The 15,852-nt window shown below is 37.2% G+C and overlaps 1 long non-coding RNA gene across 3 annotated transcripts in view; it reads right to left on the bottom strand.

Annotated features, from left to right (window-relative positions):
* Nucleotides 1–7,692: 7,692 nt before the first annotated feature.
* Nucleotides 7,693–15,852, bottom strand: part of LOC108445497 — a 68,022-nt gene continuing 59,862 nt past the window's right edge. For all 3 annotated transcript variants that reach the window (XR_001860384.1, XR_001860383.1, XR_001860385.1), the window contains one exon: nt 7,693–8,574. This is a non-coding gene — a long non-coding RNA (uncharacterized LOC108445497). The remainder of the gene's footprint in view (nt 8,575–15,852) is intronic.

Genomic DNA, 15,852 nt, shown 5'->3' with positions numbered 1-15,852 from the left:
AAAGTTTGACAGACTCAGTTCTATCCCTGTTCCTTTTCCCCTAAAATAGTGTACAAGCTGTAGCAAACTCTGCTTTATCATACTTCATTTCCACTCATTTATGAGTTCAGAGATGCTGCCCGGTGTGAGAAAATTGAAGGAAAAAAAAAAGTCTTTTATTTCCTTTCTTTCCTTCCTTCTTTCTTTCTTTCTTGTACACCTAAATTAGGAAGTACTAGAATATAAATAAATATGTATTTTCAGATGGAATTACTCAACTCTGTGCAATCTAAAATTGTCTTACATTTCTTTGTGATATTCAAGCAGACCAGAGAGCACCACCAGCACTCACTGTTCCTGTTCAGACTTTCCTGAGGCCTCCGCAAGCCCTCCGTGTATGAATATATATCTATATATATATATGTCTATGCATGTGTATATTTGGCATATTCCTTGTATAACCATGACATGTAACTGCATCTGGGAGATTAGTAGTGAATGGAATGAGTCATTTTTTCTCATTATGGACCTTGCAAAACATGTTATGGATCTTTCCCTTCAAGGAAAGCTATTTGTAAACACTGTCATCACTACATTCCACAGGTGCATTGCGTTTACCCCAAAACCACACTGTGCCTTGGAATGTCATCTGCGTATACATAAATAGAAATTCTGTGCCTTTTAGACTGTGCTGAATTCAACTGCAGGCGTAACACAGTGTGCTTGAGAGTCAGTTCTAACATGTTATTGTCCTCCACATTTATGCTTTCTACAGGAAAATGATGGGAAGTAAGGATCAGTTAAATAACTCTCCGTTTCCTGCCGTCATGACTTTAAGCCCAGTTGGAGATTAGGCACCACACAGTCACTTGCTCAACCTTGCCTCCTCCTCCCCCCTAACCCCAGTGGAATGAGGAGGAGAATCAAAGTAAAACTTGTATGTTGAAACAAGAAGAATTTAATAATTGAAAATAAGTACAGTAATAAGGGTAAATAATAATAAACAAGTGATGCACAGTGCAATTTCTTACCACCTGCTGACCAATGCCATACCTTCCCTTCATCCTTCTTCCCCCACTTTATATACTGACACAATGCCATATGGTCTGGAATATCCATTCGGTCAGTTTGGGTCACCTGTCCTGGTTGTGTCTCCTTCCAACCTCCCAACCATCCCCAACTTCCTTGCCAGTGTGGCTGTATGAAAAACAGAAAAGGCCTTGGATCCGTACAAGTCCTGCTCAGCAACAACAAAAACATCTCTATGTTATCAACCCTATGTTAAGCACAAATCCCAAGCATAGCTCTGCTCTAGCCACTGTGAAGAAGATTAATTCTGCCCCAGCTAAACCCAGCATATCTGCCTATGATAGCACCTCATCTGATGTTTTCTTCTTTTTCTTTTTTATGAATCTTGAAGCTCTGCTGAAATTATTTACTGCAAGTGTATGAATAAACAAAGTATATACAGAATGAGAAAGTGAAGTTGAAATTAAACTAAATACACACACATATATGCTAAAAAAAGTGTAAAGTAGATTAAGGAGCAGATTAATGTGTTGAATGGAACATAAAGATACTAATAATTAATTGTTGCACATTTATCTGTACATATACTGTGCTGCCTTTTTCCAAATACTGATGCACTTAAGCATGAGTAGGCAAACTCCTGCTTTCTATATTCTCTTTAATACATAGTACTCGAGCTTTGTAGAAACTGTCATGGAAAACAAAAGTATAAAAGTGCAAAGAAATTTGAGGAAATCCCTGGGAACATGATCTTTTACTGCTTACATAACTTTGAACTGATTACATAGCTACTGAACTTGTCATTTGTAAGCACTATACTAGTGTTTGATAGCTACACTTCTACCAGTCTATGGGTTTCTAATTAGCAGAGGAGTTGTCTTCCTAAATTTAAATTAAATATTTACTGGAGATATTTATACTCAAGTTCTTTCAAATATAGGACCTTGTACTTAATGTAAAGTATGCATATTGATATTTTATTGATTATAGCTATATTTTCATATGTTAATTTGAAACCTAGACTCTAGAGATTAAATTAGAAGAATAGATTAATAAAAAGGCATTTACATATTTCACTTACTATTCAGTCCAACTTGTTTTCCGATTAAGTTCCGTTTTTCCTGTATGTCCTTAAGCCTTAGAGGGATCTCTGATAATGGTGTCTGAATGCTGAACACTGCCTTATTCAAATGTGGATTATCTTTGTGACTGCCAGCCACCCCTGTCTCAGTAATTATTAAGATTTTTATAGTTTAACCTGTGCTTCCAAACAAGTGTTCCCTGCAAAGCACAGACTAAAATAATGTGTAATACTATGCTTCTGATTAGTGTAATTAGTATCTGTAGTATAGAATTTAGAATTTCCTACCATGATGTTGTCAAAAGAAGAAGACTTGGAAACCTCTGTGAAAACATTAGGAAAACACTGTGAAAGATTTCATTATGGATTCAAATTTTAGGGCCTACATTGTATTCATAAAATGCATCTGCTTATATAATTGCTATTTGTTGGGTTTTACACCACTGTCAGACGCAAGGGACATCTGCAGTACATAATAGTATATTTATGCATCAAGTGAAGTTTTGAAAACATGGTCACATAAATAAATTATCCCTCTGAAGGATGAATTAGCATAATTTATATCAACATGCACTGAAATCCATATAATTTTTTTTCTTGTTTAAGTAGAGCAGGTGAATGTTTTCTTGTACTTGTCATGCCAGCATTCTGTTTTACAGAATCAAATCTGTTTTACAGAATAATCACAGCCAAACCAATAAAGATTTTTTCTGTTTTCAATATAAATAAGATTTGGTCTTCTTAATGCTTATCAAAGTGTTTCTCCAGTACTTTTACTTGACAAAATATTTTTTAAAAATTGTTATATAGTTTCCTTAGAAGAGCAAAATATAGGGAATTGTGAGACATGAAAAATTACAAAGAAGTTGTTTTCCAGGTTTTTTATTGTAAGCCATATTTTAGGCTGGGGGAATAATTGCTCTATACTTAACTTTTCCAGTTTCTGGAAGTCATACTAAAGTAGTCCTGTTAACAGACTGATCTAATGATAACTTCTAACTAGCCAAGCTGAGAGCTGTTTGGCGTTTTGAAGGACCTGAGGAAGATTCTTTCAATGGACAAGGCAGTTCTTGTGACTTCTACACAGTTTCACATATTCAGTGTGTCACCTTGCCAGTTCAAGACCTCTTGCACAGCTACTCCTTGTGGACTGCTTCTCCCAGCATGACCTGGATGGCCAGAAACCCTGTGGGAAAGGCCAGCTCTTTCAAACTTCCTTGAACGTACAGGAAGTGACTTTGACAAATTAAAATGTACATTTGTAGGCATGTTCTGTGGGTGATGCTTCTATACAAGGAAAGCATGCTTTTTTAGGAAGCAGTTTCACTTGTGGGCACTAAACCACACCAGCAAGAAGGCAGTGGGGGGGTCACCTTAACCCAGTGGTGCTTTGTGCAGTCACCAGGTACTAAACCCTCAGTTTTGCCATCAGTTCTGTTTTGTATTGCACGACAGACAGGGTTTACACTCAGAATATCTCTATTTTGTACAAAAGATTGTCTTCTTTCAGGAAAGACTTTGATACTGAGACACAGCTGTCCAATAAGGTTTTGCGCAGAGATGGTGTCCGACAGATTGATTGGCAGAGCTGCGCTACAGCTTTGGATAAAAGGATTCAGTAACAGTTTAAAACATATCAGAATTGCCCTACAGCCACCTCTCCATTGACCGCTGCTCTCTCAGCTAGGCTAACAGCCACTGGGATAATGGACTGTCACAGGCAATGCACAGCACAAACAGCTTTCAGCCGGTATTATCCAGAGAGCTTGGCACTCTGATTACAATGAAATCCTACTAAATGTGAGGCTGACTCCATGTAATACTCCTTTGTAGCGATTTCTTCATGTTCTCTATGGTTCAGGGAGGCCTAATGGTCTCCCTGCACTCCTAAACGCCCTGCACAACACAGAACTTTACCCTGGCACCGGGAGTACTTCCTCTCCCTCCTTCTTCCAGTTTAACTACCTTATCCCAAAGGTGCTACCTCCACCGCTGATGGACTCAGCCAGCAGTGGGTCTGTCCTGGAGCCAGCTGGCAGTGGCTCTGTCAGACCTGAGGGAAGCTTCTGTCATTTCCTCACAGAAGCCACCTCTGGAACTCTCCTCTACCAAAGTCTTGCCACACAGCCCTGACACACTTCTCTCTTGCAGTTCTCAGCATTTATAGTACCATACTTCTGCACTGAAAGTTAAAATTTGGTTGAAAGCTAGGCAAGGGAAGACAAGGCTCATACTGCAATGAGTAAGGGGAGAATAAAAATTCCACTTATGTAGCTTCTGGTACTTAATAATGAAAAAGGCTGCATCTACAAATGACCATCTCATGCTATAGAAGTGTTTCAACATGTTTTATTGAAAAAGAAATTCTTTTGCTCTGAGTATATAGCTACACCATGTGTTAGTAACTTTATCTCTTTGTGGGAATTTTTTTTCCTAAACAGAAATGATACATAAAGTTCCATTATAGCATAAAAGAGAAACCTTTAATTGGGAAGGTACAGACACAAACCTTTCACTGCCGCAGTTCCCTCATTAACACCCCTGAAAACAGTGTCTATAAATGTACCCCACAATCTAAATTATCTCAGATGCTAAGATGTGCCAGTACATTTTCAAAGTCCACTTCTACCTTAAGAAAAATGCAGCCCTTCAGTACCTTTCAATATCTGTAATTCCACTCCATCTAAATCAGACATACTCTTTCCATATTTGCTAGTTCCATTGAAAAATCCCTTTTATCCACACACAGTTAATGTTGCTCACGAAGCTTAGATAACAGAATGGCAATTTGCTTTTACATTGACAAGATCATATAAACACCCCTCTTTAGTCACAAACATCAGTTCAGATAATACAGTATTATGCTATTACACAATATTTAAAAGGAGAACATAATTGAAAAATTATTGTTAGTCTTGAATGGAAACTATTTGTGCATTTTCAGTTACCAAAAATAGAGTGTTCTTCATGGGGATAAAGAGTCAATGTATATGCAACATATATATACATATATGTATTTAATTATGACATATTTTCAGTTTTACAAAGCATTCTTAAGATAATTCCAGTGTTCATCTCTCAGACTTGCATACATACCCAGTTACTCTGGGAGCAGAATAGCTCAGAGCCCAGAATGACCACTTGTAATGGAAGTGTACATACCTTCACCTCTGACTTCTCAGGAGTGGGAAGGGTAGACTTAAGTATTAACCAAATGCCCTCCTGTTTAATTCTATTAGATGTTTTTGTAAATAATCTGCTTTATCATGACTATCTTATGCAACCCTATAGCACCAAAAAAAATGTCTTATTACTAGCACCCAAATTCTGGCCATCCCATCTTAGTGACAAAACACCCAGCATGCTGTATTTCACATTAAGCTATCAGTCTTCTTTAGTAAAACTATTTCCAATTCTTTCTGTAGGTCTCTGAGGCAGCTCACTGTAGAGCAGATCCTCTTGTTTAACAAGCTGATTAATGAATGAAGCCTTTTTCCTTTTTTTCTCTCTCCTTCTTTTTCTTTACCCTTCTCATGGTAGACACTGAAATGAATGCTGTCATTCCCATCAGGAGCCCACTGGACAGGTAATATTCAGACAAGCCTCTGGAAGTCCACCTACGCAATCACTTTCTTGTCAGAAGAACATTGCTAAATCTCACATTTTCTCTCCTTCACTCTTTGTCTTCCCACATCCACCTTCATAATGACTGTCTAATTTCCAGACCACAGCCAAAATATTTTTTTAAAATTCTGATCTTTATTAGTAGATTCAATTACAACCGCATGGCATTTGGAGCTGTTAACAGTCAGAAAAGTAGAGGACTAAGATCTCTGAATAAATAAAATATAGTGGTGTCACTTTTTGATGAGTTGATAGAAAAATAATTTTTGAAAGTGGCAGGAATATATTGGCAGATATGTGCATTTAGGAAAAAACCTTTGGTCTTACTAATAAACTATTGTATAATATGTATGTTTTACATCCATTAGCACATACTAAAACACAAACAAAAATTAGGACTTTGTGCCAAAACTAGCATAGTAATGGTGAATATCTGGAGTTTCAGGAAGCTGTATTCATGTCTTCCTTCCTGTTTCAAACTAAACGATCCCAATTTACTTGATCTCCTTTTGTATAGGGAGTGGGTTGACCCTGGCTGGACACCATGAACCCACCAAAGCCATTCTATCGCTTCCTTCTGCAACTGGGCAGGGGAGAGAAAATTTAATGCAGGGTTCCTGGGTTGAGATAAGGACCAGGAGAGGTCATGCACTAATTACCATCACAGGCAAAACAGACTTGAATTGGGGATGTTATTTGAATTTATTATTAACAAAATCAGAGCAGGATAATGAGAAGTAAAATAAATCTTCAAAACACCTTTACCCCACCCCTTCCTCCTTCCCAGCTCTACCTCCTACCCCAGAAGTGCAGGGAGACAGGAAATGGGGGTTTCGGTCAGGTCATCACAGGTTGTTTCTCCTGCTGCTTAGGGAGAAGAACCTTTCCACTGCTCCAGAAGTGTCCACGGGAGACAGATCTCCATGAACTTTTCCAATGTGAGTCCATCCCATGGGAGACAGTTCTTCACAAACTGTTGCAACATGGGTCACTCTTCCATGGGATACAGTCCTTCAGGAACACCCTGCTCCAACATGGGTCCTCCACAGGGTCACAAGTCCTGCCAGGAAACCTGCTCCAGCATGGGGTCCTCTCTCCATGGGTCTGCAAGTCACTGCCAGGAGCCTGCTCTGACACCGGTTTTCCACAGGTTCACAGCCTTCTCTTGGGCATCCACCTGTTCCAGCATGGGTTTTCTCAGTGGTGGATCTCTGCATCCCTGTGATCCTCCATGGGCTGCAGGGGCACCATTGGCTGCAAGGGGATCTCAGTTCCAGTGCCTGGACCACCTCCTCCCCCTCCGTCTCCACTGACCTTAGTTTCAGCACAGTTGTTCCTCTCACATATTCTCACCCTGCTCTTCTCTGGTCACAATTACGACTGCTCAATAACTTGTTTTTTCTTCTTAAATTTGATTTCACAGAGGTGTTACCATGGCTGACATTGGCTCTGTTGGACACAGGGGAAGCTTCTGGCAGATTCTCACAGAAGCCACCTCTGTAGCCACACTACCAAAACCTGGCCACGCAAATCCAATACATCACATTTCTTGGAGCTCTGCCTATTCTCACTTGCTGCACAGGACAAAGCGCTCCAGCTCAGGTGTTGCCAAGGCTCCCTAGAACAGAAGACTGTTCATTCCAGGGAGGGGTTTTCCCTTCTCTGCAATGGTATCATACTGACTCAGGCTCCAGATTGCCATCCAGTGTAGTGTCCCTGGCCTCTTCTGTAAAACAGGTTCCTATCATGCTGCTGCCTTTCCTTTCAGTGTTCAGAGGGGACATAACTCTTCAGTAGCTGTCTAGGGAATCTGGGGCAGGAGTTGCTGATGCTACAGTGGTACCTTGCCTTCTCAGCATAAAAATTCAGGTTATTAATCTTACCTTTAGTGCATTAATCTTAGGTGCATTCATGTCAGGGAGAGTCCTCATTTTCCACTACCAGAGCATGACAGATTTCCATTATGGTTCAAGCATAGACATTATTCATATTTTTTTATTTTCTGTTCAGTATATAAAACTATCTTACTCAAAGCAAGAGTCTTACCTAGGATAACAGTAACACCTGTAATAACACTGTGATGGCAATAAGAACTTTAGATCATATTCACTGTCCTACTCACATGGTAAAAGAGAGCTGAAATTAAAAATAAGTGGATATATTAAAAGTTGTTTTGGAAAAAAATAAAGAAGCCAAGAAAACTGAATAGATTTGATGATTAACAACTGGATTGTAAACTTAGGGAATGAAGTTCTTTATATATTTTTAGGATGGTCTGATTAAATACTGAATATCTTTAACCAAAATACATTGCTCTCAGTCCCTCCTGTGTAAATTCCAATATGATATAATACAATTTACATTAATTAAAAATATAAAAACACAGCTTCATTGAACAGGACCAGAATCACTTTGGCAATATACACAGTGACACTGTAAAAAGCAGTATTTCAGTAGACATAAAGACATAAATCAGAAGACCAGAATTCAATAAATATTTTTTTAGACAATTTGGTATAGCCACATCACTCATCATTAGCAAACTGTCAGTTGCAGGTCTTTGGATTTCAGAATTAATTTTTCAATCATTGCAGCAAGTGAACACGAAGTGAGTACATCTGGCCATATGTTGCAGGTTCATAATCACTGGCAAAAGCAAGTGCCTGTCAAGCTCTATTACCAGTAAACCTACCTTTTCAGTGAGAAAGTAATTGTCTGCAAACATTGTATTTTAATCACTCCAAGGCAAATTTCTCAGGAATTCTTTCCTTTAGCCTCAGGATATCCTGGGTCCAGCTCACATGTTTGATTGCCATGATCCGTAAGTGGTCCTCAGTCATAGCCATTTCTCTCAATCAGCTCTGCAAATGGAAAATGCGTGGTACACAAGGTCATTCCAATCCTGTGTCTGGACTCTAATTATTCTGGCCCATGAACTCTGAAATGGCTATGAGACACCATAAAAATAAACAAATGTTCATGATGCTTATTCAGGGAACCAAAACAAAAATAAACAAGCAAACAAAAAACCCCAAACAACAGCAACAACAAGCATTTAGCACTTGGGTATTACAGAAAAAGAAAAAATATGCTATAAGATTATTGACTCATATCATCCGGACTCTCAGCATCTGTCTAGCCTTTGAAGGAGGAAACTAACCTTTATATCAGAACCATGAAAGACTTTTAAGTTGCTAGTGGGGAGATTTCCTGCTAAGTGAGGCTTAGACTCAACAGAGCAACTGTTCTACCCAGAACAAAACAAACCACAGCTAAAATCACTCTTCATTTACTGTCCCCTCACAGAAAAGAGGAAGGATTCACTTTTCAATCAATATATACCCTGTTTATTTTCTAACTCTAAAAACATTGTTTTAGCTCAAAGCAATGACATTGCACAGGAACACACACAATGGATTAGCTAATGAATAAACCAGCACTAAGAATAAAACACATGAAATGACAGACAAAATGCCATTTATAACTACATTCTGCACCCAGGAATTAAGAATTCAAATTACTATAAATTTTTAAAATACAGACTTGTCAAGAGGAAAAACAGTAAACATAAAAATGGGGAAGGAGATATTCTGAACAAAAAAGAAGTATATGTATAAATATTCCTATTGAACAAATTTTTTAACTTAAAAAATCTCTGGAATTTCAATAAGAATTTTTGATGCTTATTTGTGAACATTTAGTTATTTAGTATGCATATCATTATGACAGATAGACAGACTGGACATCATCAGCAATATCCACAGCTGTCGAGACACAAAAGCAAGAGCATATTCCCTTTGTAGCCATGCCAGGTAGCTGGAATAGGTAATTTCAGTAGAGGAATTAGAACTGCTCTGTGTGAAACTGCTGTTCATCATTGTCAAGTATAAAAATGGGAAGAAATTAATGTCTTATTTTCATGTTAGAAACAATGTGATGTAAAATTGAAGTATTTTCATAACAGAGAAAAATAATCCCATAAATATGAATTAAGATTAAATTGAATATAAATACAAAAATGCAGTAGTACACAATCACAGTTACATTTTCAAGTAGTAATGTGATCATGTTTTCATTTTTGTCTTTTATATTAAAATTTATATTAAAGTATCAGTATTTTAGAAACTTTTTTACTCTTATCTCATCTGAACCTCTCTTTCCTTGGATTGTAGATGTTGCAAAAACTTTGCCTAAAACCAACTGATGTTGTACTTTGACGTCAAGTCAGTGCATTTTAGTTTGATAGTTATTTCTGGTATAGCTATTATATTTGAGAACAAAAATTATTTGACATTATTTATTCTTCCTTATATGTAATTATAGCAACAAAAGTACATTACAGAATAACATGATTGGTTATTTTATTTTCATTGAAATGCTGTGGGGCAAATGATGTCTCTAGATATGCAGCCAGAGGTTTTCACATCACCAAAACTCACATATTCATACCCAAGACAGAATCTTTCTATTCCTTTTACAATAATGTCAAGTTTTTCCACCGAGTTTTCAAAAAAAAAAAAAAAAAAAACCATGAATATGTAAATGTTTTAAACAGCTAAGTAAACTAAAATTCCTATAAAGATATTTGGTTTTCATATGTAAAAATTAAAAGGTGCAATGTCTCTAACCTGTAGAACTTTGAACAAAAGATTCTGTTCTCATGCAGTTTCCCAAGTAGAGATCATAAAAAGCTGGAATTCAGGTGTGGTAGTATGGGACAGAATGGTTAACACATTTTCAATACAACTGCACAAGGAAAGGCAGAAATACCAGAACTGCATTTCTCACTTCTGTCTTTGAGTTTGTTTGTTGGTTTGGAGGTTTTTTTATGATGGTACCAGCAAAGCTGAAAACAGGGCTGTATTCTCTAAGGAGATATTTCTGTAAGTGTAAAAGTAACAGTTGACTGCTATTTTAGCCTCTTTTTTTTTGCTTTGGTGGCAGAGAGGTTTTCAGCTTAAATTTCAAGAATCCTTAGTGTTTGTCCTTTCTGAAGTACAAATAGACATCATAGCTTACACCAGTCAAAATTTGCTAGGTTATTTTTTAAATTGATTTTGCATTCCTCACTCTCTTCTTGAAATCTCTAGTATTTGAGTTAATAGTGTTTAACATTTTTCTAGTAATTTTTACTTCAAGAACATCAGGAATGTCATATTAGCTTTTAGCTAGTTTATACAAAGGACTTTAGATAAGTCCCAGAAAAATGAATCATCTAGTCTCCTACTTTCTTTAAAAGAGAAAGAAGTAAGAACATCAAGTACTTTTTCTAAGATTTCTCTAAGATTAAGTCAGGAAGTGCTACTGGAAAAAGAAAGCCAAACTTTTCCCAGAAATTTAAATTTCAGATGTTCTTTTCCAAAGGATGAATTGGAAGAAAGAATTATCTCATTTCACCATGGATTGTAAGAGTACAGGGTGAACTTTAGTGCTTTTTTTGGTATCTTTTTAAGATCTAGTATATGTCTTTTAACAAAAAGGGAACAAATAGCACACAATTTTCGAGATGGGGCCCTGCTGAGTATACTCAGACAGGTTTTCTGCTTTGTTACCTATTGCTTTCTGAATCACTCTAACTTGTTTTACTTTTATAACCATTCTTGAGCCAGTGCTTATGCGAAACTATATGTCAAAACACCACGATTTCTCTGCAGAGGAAAAAAATGCATGACCACCACTGCATGCATAAAGGTAGATGTGGATGCAGAGGGAGGTTTCTCTTGCCTGTCTTATTTTACCTTTGTATATGTTGACCTTTATATTCCCTACTACCACCCAGGCACTTAGTTGCATAACATTTCTGTAATCCTTCATTGTCAGCTTTCTTGAATATGAATATGAATGCTATACTGAAGAGCTTACCATCAACAATAAGTTGTGTCACAAAGTTCTTTGGGTTTCCTTTCCAGATCTTTCATGAACATGTGTCATTCTGCAGTAAGTATAGGTTTGATAAATATAGACTAATGACTCAGGAAACGTTTACAAAATTTGCTAAACTATGTCACACAGATCCAGGAAAAAATGGGATTTAATAAAATCTCACACATCCAGTGTGAGATTTGATTCTTAACTTTATACTGTATGTTTTTATACTATGTGTGAACATAGATATTTTCAAATTATCCTCAGTCAATGAAGAAAGAATATATACCATTTTGAGTACTTAAAATATTTTTGGCCTGGATAGTGTCTCATGTTTTTCAGACCAATTATGAAATAAATATCTTGATTTGTAAATAAATTATAAAAATATAAAAACTTATGTTTTAAACAATGCTCTATAGCATAAAAATCATCAGAAAATGAACAAAATAAGGTCTATACTCACTGGATTTCTGGGTTGTTTTGTGAAATGGGACAGAAGGAAATTTCGCTTTTTCTGGCTCTCCCTGCTTTATGTATGTCTACAGAAACCAGATTAAAAAATGTGATTCCTGGCTGCTGGATTTTTTTTTTTTATTTCATCAGCTTCCTTTTTCTTTTTTCTTTAATAATGAGCATCACAGAGCAGTTGAACATAGAGAAGTGAATTAAACAACCAAGTCTTCTCTTTTTTTGCAGGCTGAACAGCTCAAGTAAAGGAGGCACCAACATTTCAAGTCTTCAACAGCCAACATGAGTCGGTTACTGTTTGTTTCCCCCTTTTTCCTGCTTATAAAGAAAAGTATATTGTAGCCTGTGGAATAGAGAAATGATCTATAAGCAGGACCTTTTTCTGCTTGCCAGGAGGACTTATCAAAAAATGAGTGACAGTAATATCTACTAAGACATTTAAATCTCTGCATGAGTGAGCAATGGGTCATTTTAGTGCAGGTGTGACTGATGGAGTTAGCAAGTCCTATAACTTTACATCGCTTTATTGTTTTACTGAGAACTGCATTCAGCTCCTGGCACAAATGTATGCCTCTCACAGGGAAAGTGATTGAAGCTATTTTGTGGTATTCAATTTGGTTTGAGAGTCTGAAAATTCAACTGTTTACTGAATAGCTCATTAGCCACTTAGTCAAAATAAGCCAGTTGGACAGAGATGTATTTTTTTTAGTTGATCGGCCAGCAAATTATGGCTGACATGGACTACAGAACAGCTTAGCTGGTAGACTACACTGCAAGGATATCTCCAGTGAGAAGATATTTAAGATAAGTGTGTGGTGCCCCTCCACCCATGCAGAGGACCTGTGGACATGTACTTACAGACCGTGTAGACTCTAGGTCAGCATATAGAAATATTCCACCACAAAATCTATGCATATTGTTTCACTGTAGCATTTGTAAGGAAATTTCCACTACTTTTTTTTTTTTTTTTTGACTATTGCTCACCAGAATCTCAATTGAAATAGGTTAATGCATTTTTTGTATGTACTGGTTTGGCCAAATTTAGAAATATATCCTCTGAGAGAAGGCAGGCTACAGCCAGCCCTCCCCCACCAGGTTTGGTAAAAATTGAATTTTCCTCGAAGGAAAGTGAAAGAGATAAAAACTATTTATTTAATAAACACACAGGAAAAGAATAATAATGCTGCATAATAAAACCTCTTGCTGTGGAGAGAAAAACCTGGGGAAATTTCAGAGTCCTTCCATAGTCTCTCTCTCTCCCTCCTTGGAGCTGGGACAGGGTGGTGGGCCCACCTCCAGGGCCAAGGCCTCGGTGGAAATTCCTCCAGATATATTCTGATGTTGAAACAGCCCAGCAGAGAAAAAGGGGGAAAAAAACCGATGTCCCAGGAAAACAAAAGTTCAACTCTCTGGAGGAAAAGGAGCTTAAAACTGGCCGAAAGCTGGCTGGAAAGCAAACAAGCTGCTTCTCCGCCCCGCCCCACCCCCCCCGGCTCTGCAGAAGCAGACAGGGTTTATCTCTGTGTCTTCAGAACATGAAAATAAACTAAATAAACTGCTTTGAAAAAGTACACTTTTCTCTCTCCCCTCTCAGGCTCAGTTTAAAGGCATAGAAAAGCATATATACTAATTTCTGGGCACAGTGCAGCAATAGGGAATACAACATCAAGTCACCCCAAGACACTGTAGAAAAATCAGCAAGCCTTACTGGAATTTCCATTCTAGTTTAACTTTGACCAAAGAGAACAAACAGCTGGCCTAGTGATGTCCTTCATTGTCAGAAACAGCAAAAATTATTTCCTGTAAAAGTTTTTCCTTCCAAAAAAGTACTTTTAGCATCATTTTCATGTTGAAAATAGATTTTCAACCATGATTTTTCAAAGTGGTGTTTGGAAACAGATGTGTGAGTGAACAGATCATTTTCCTACTTGTGAAAACATTGCTCATGTCAGCACAGGAAGGATTGTTGATATGTGTGCCACAGCATACTGAGTGTCATTATTGGCACAGGTCAACATCTGGAAATTTTAAATTCTTGAATTTAAAAATATTGGAAGAGAAATAAAAAAGGATCCTACTTTTTAAAATAAAACCAACAATAGATAGAACCCTAGTTAACCTGTTTATGGTTTATGCAGGCTCCCTACTTTATTGAATTAGTCAACAGACATTTTGTAATTCTCATTTTTGTTCATAGGATTGCTCCCTCCATAAGATCTGTCATCTTTTAAACCACCTAGAGGTATGCAGCATCACTTTCTAAGTTCCTATCCTACAGAATCACCTTGGCTGTGGCAAAAGGGAACAACAGGACGTTGTGGATGGGGAGCAATGGAAACAATGTGTCACCACTACAAGTGAGCTCCCCATCTACCTCCTAGAGCTGCATCCTTTATTCCCTCACTGTGACAGTAGACTACTGTGGGGCCTGACGTCTGCTCAACCATAAAAGCTAATTTTGCGTAGTCCAAATGATTCATGGAAGATGATACAAGATCCAGTGACTAAAATATTTCAGATGGCCTGAAGCACTCACGCAGGCCAAATTCAACTTGCAGCTTCTGAGAGCAACAGCTTGCAGAACAGACTTCTTTGCCAATGGATTTACCAAATAAAAATTACTTTGAAGTGAAGGGGCTGGCCATTTTTTCTCACATCATTTCAGTTTTTAAGCTTGAGAAAATGCCAAGACAATCGTGGATTTTGCGAGATTTTTTATTTGAATGGATCATAGGTGCAAAGGAAGTTGTGTTGGTAAAGCTCTGCGACTAGACCAGGAATATCAGCCTGAGATCAACTATGATCTTCTTATACTTTTATTATTTGCAACCCATGCCAGTTATTCATTTTCTTCAACTGTACATTCTTACTGAAACAGAATTTTTATTTCCCAAGTGCTGAAAAGATGACCTAAAGCAGAAGAAAATCCTTGTCTTAAGATACTCCTTTAGAGCCCAGCGTTTTATTTGAAAGCTCCCATGCTAAAAGTAAACATGAACTGAGTCTCAGACTTCTCAACCCTCATGAACAAAAGAGTTCAGCAGTTCTGATGGGCTTTTAGACAGTATTAGTGATGTGCACAGACTGAAGAGAAGATTCTCCTTTCAACAAAGCCATTAACACCCTACTTTATGTACATGAATCTTCTGTGATGTTTTAGCTTCTCCCTCCCCTTGTGAGAAACTGCAGGAAACAAACTTCTAGGACTCATCACACAATCAATATTCAGTACATTAAAACCCCAACATATCTCAATGTAGATGCTGAACATTTAATCTCTGTCACTAGCCCTGTGTACTTTCTTGAGTACACAGAAGGAATTTCAATAAATATTTTATAGATCTCTTCAAAGGCATATTTTTTCATTTTTTTCATCTTGTGTTTTATGTCTCCCTCTTATCAAAAGGTACAATAATCATATGGACAATGACTATCATATTTTTGCAGTTCCATAGCTTGATGCTAACCCCTTAATGAGGTTCTTTTTATTTTAATTTTATCTTCCCTGAAAAAAGCATTAGATGCTTTCAACTGAAAGCTCTCTGGTTTTAGGGTTTAGTTTTTCTCATCTATAATTACCATTAACACCTCTCTGAACTATCCTTCTGATAGTTTTATTTTTCAATACTTGCTCTTTCACACCTTTTTTAAAGCTTCAGTATTTATTGTGGTGGGAATTAACTTACCACTTTAAGAATTTCATTAAATTTCTCATTTAATTCTTGGGGTTTTTGAACAACTTCAGGAGAAATCCAATAAACTGAATTTGTCTAGAAGTTCTACTAAGGTTTTTCCTCTGTCTT

This window comes from Corvus brachyrhynchos, unplaced genomic scaffold, assembly GCF_000691975.1.
Source record: "Corvus brachyrhynchos isolate BGI_N302 unplaced genomic scaffold, ASM69197v1 scaffold331, whole genome shotgun sequence".
In the NCBI taxonomy this organism is placed as follows: Eukaryota; Metazoa; Chordata; class Aves; order Passeriformes; family Corvidae; genus Corvus; species Corvus brachyrhynchos.
Note: the sequence above shows the minus strand (reverse complement) of the source record. Positions and strands in the feature narration are given on the sequence as shown.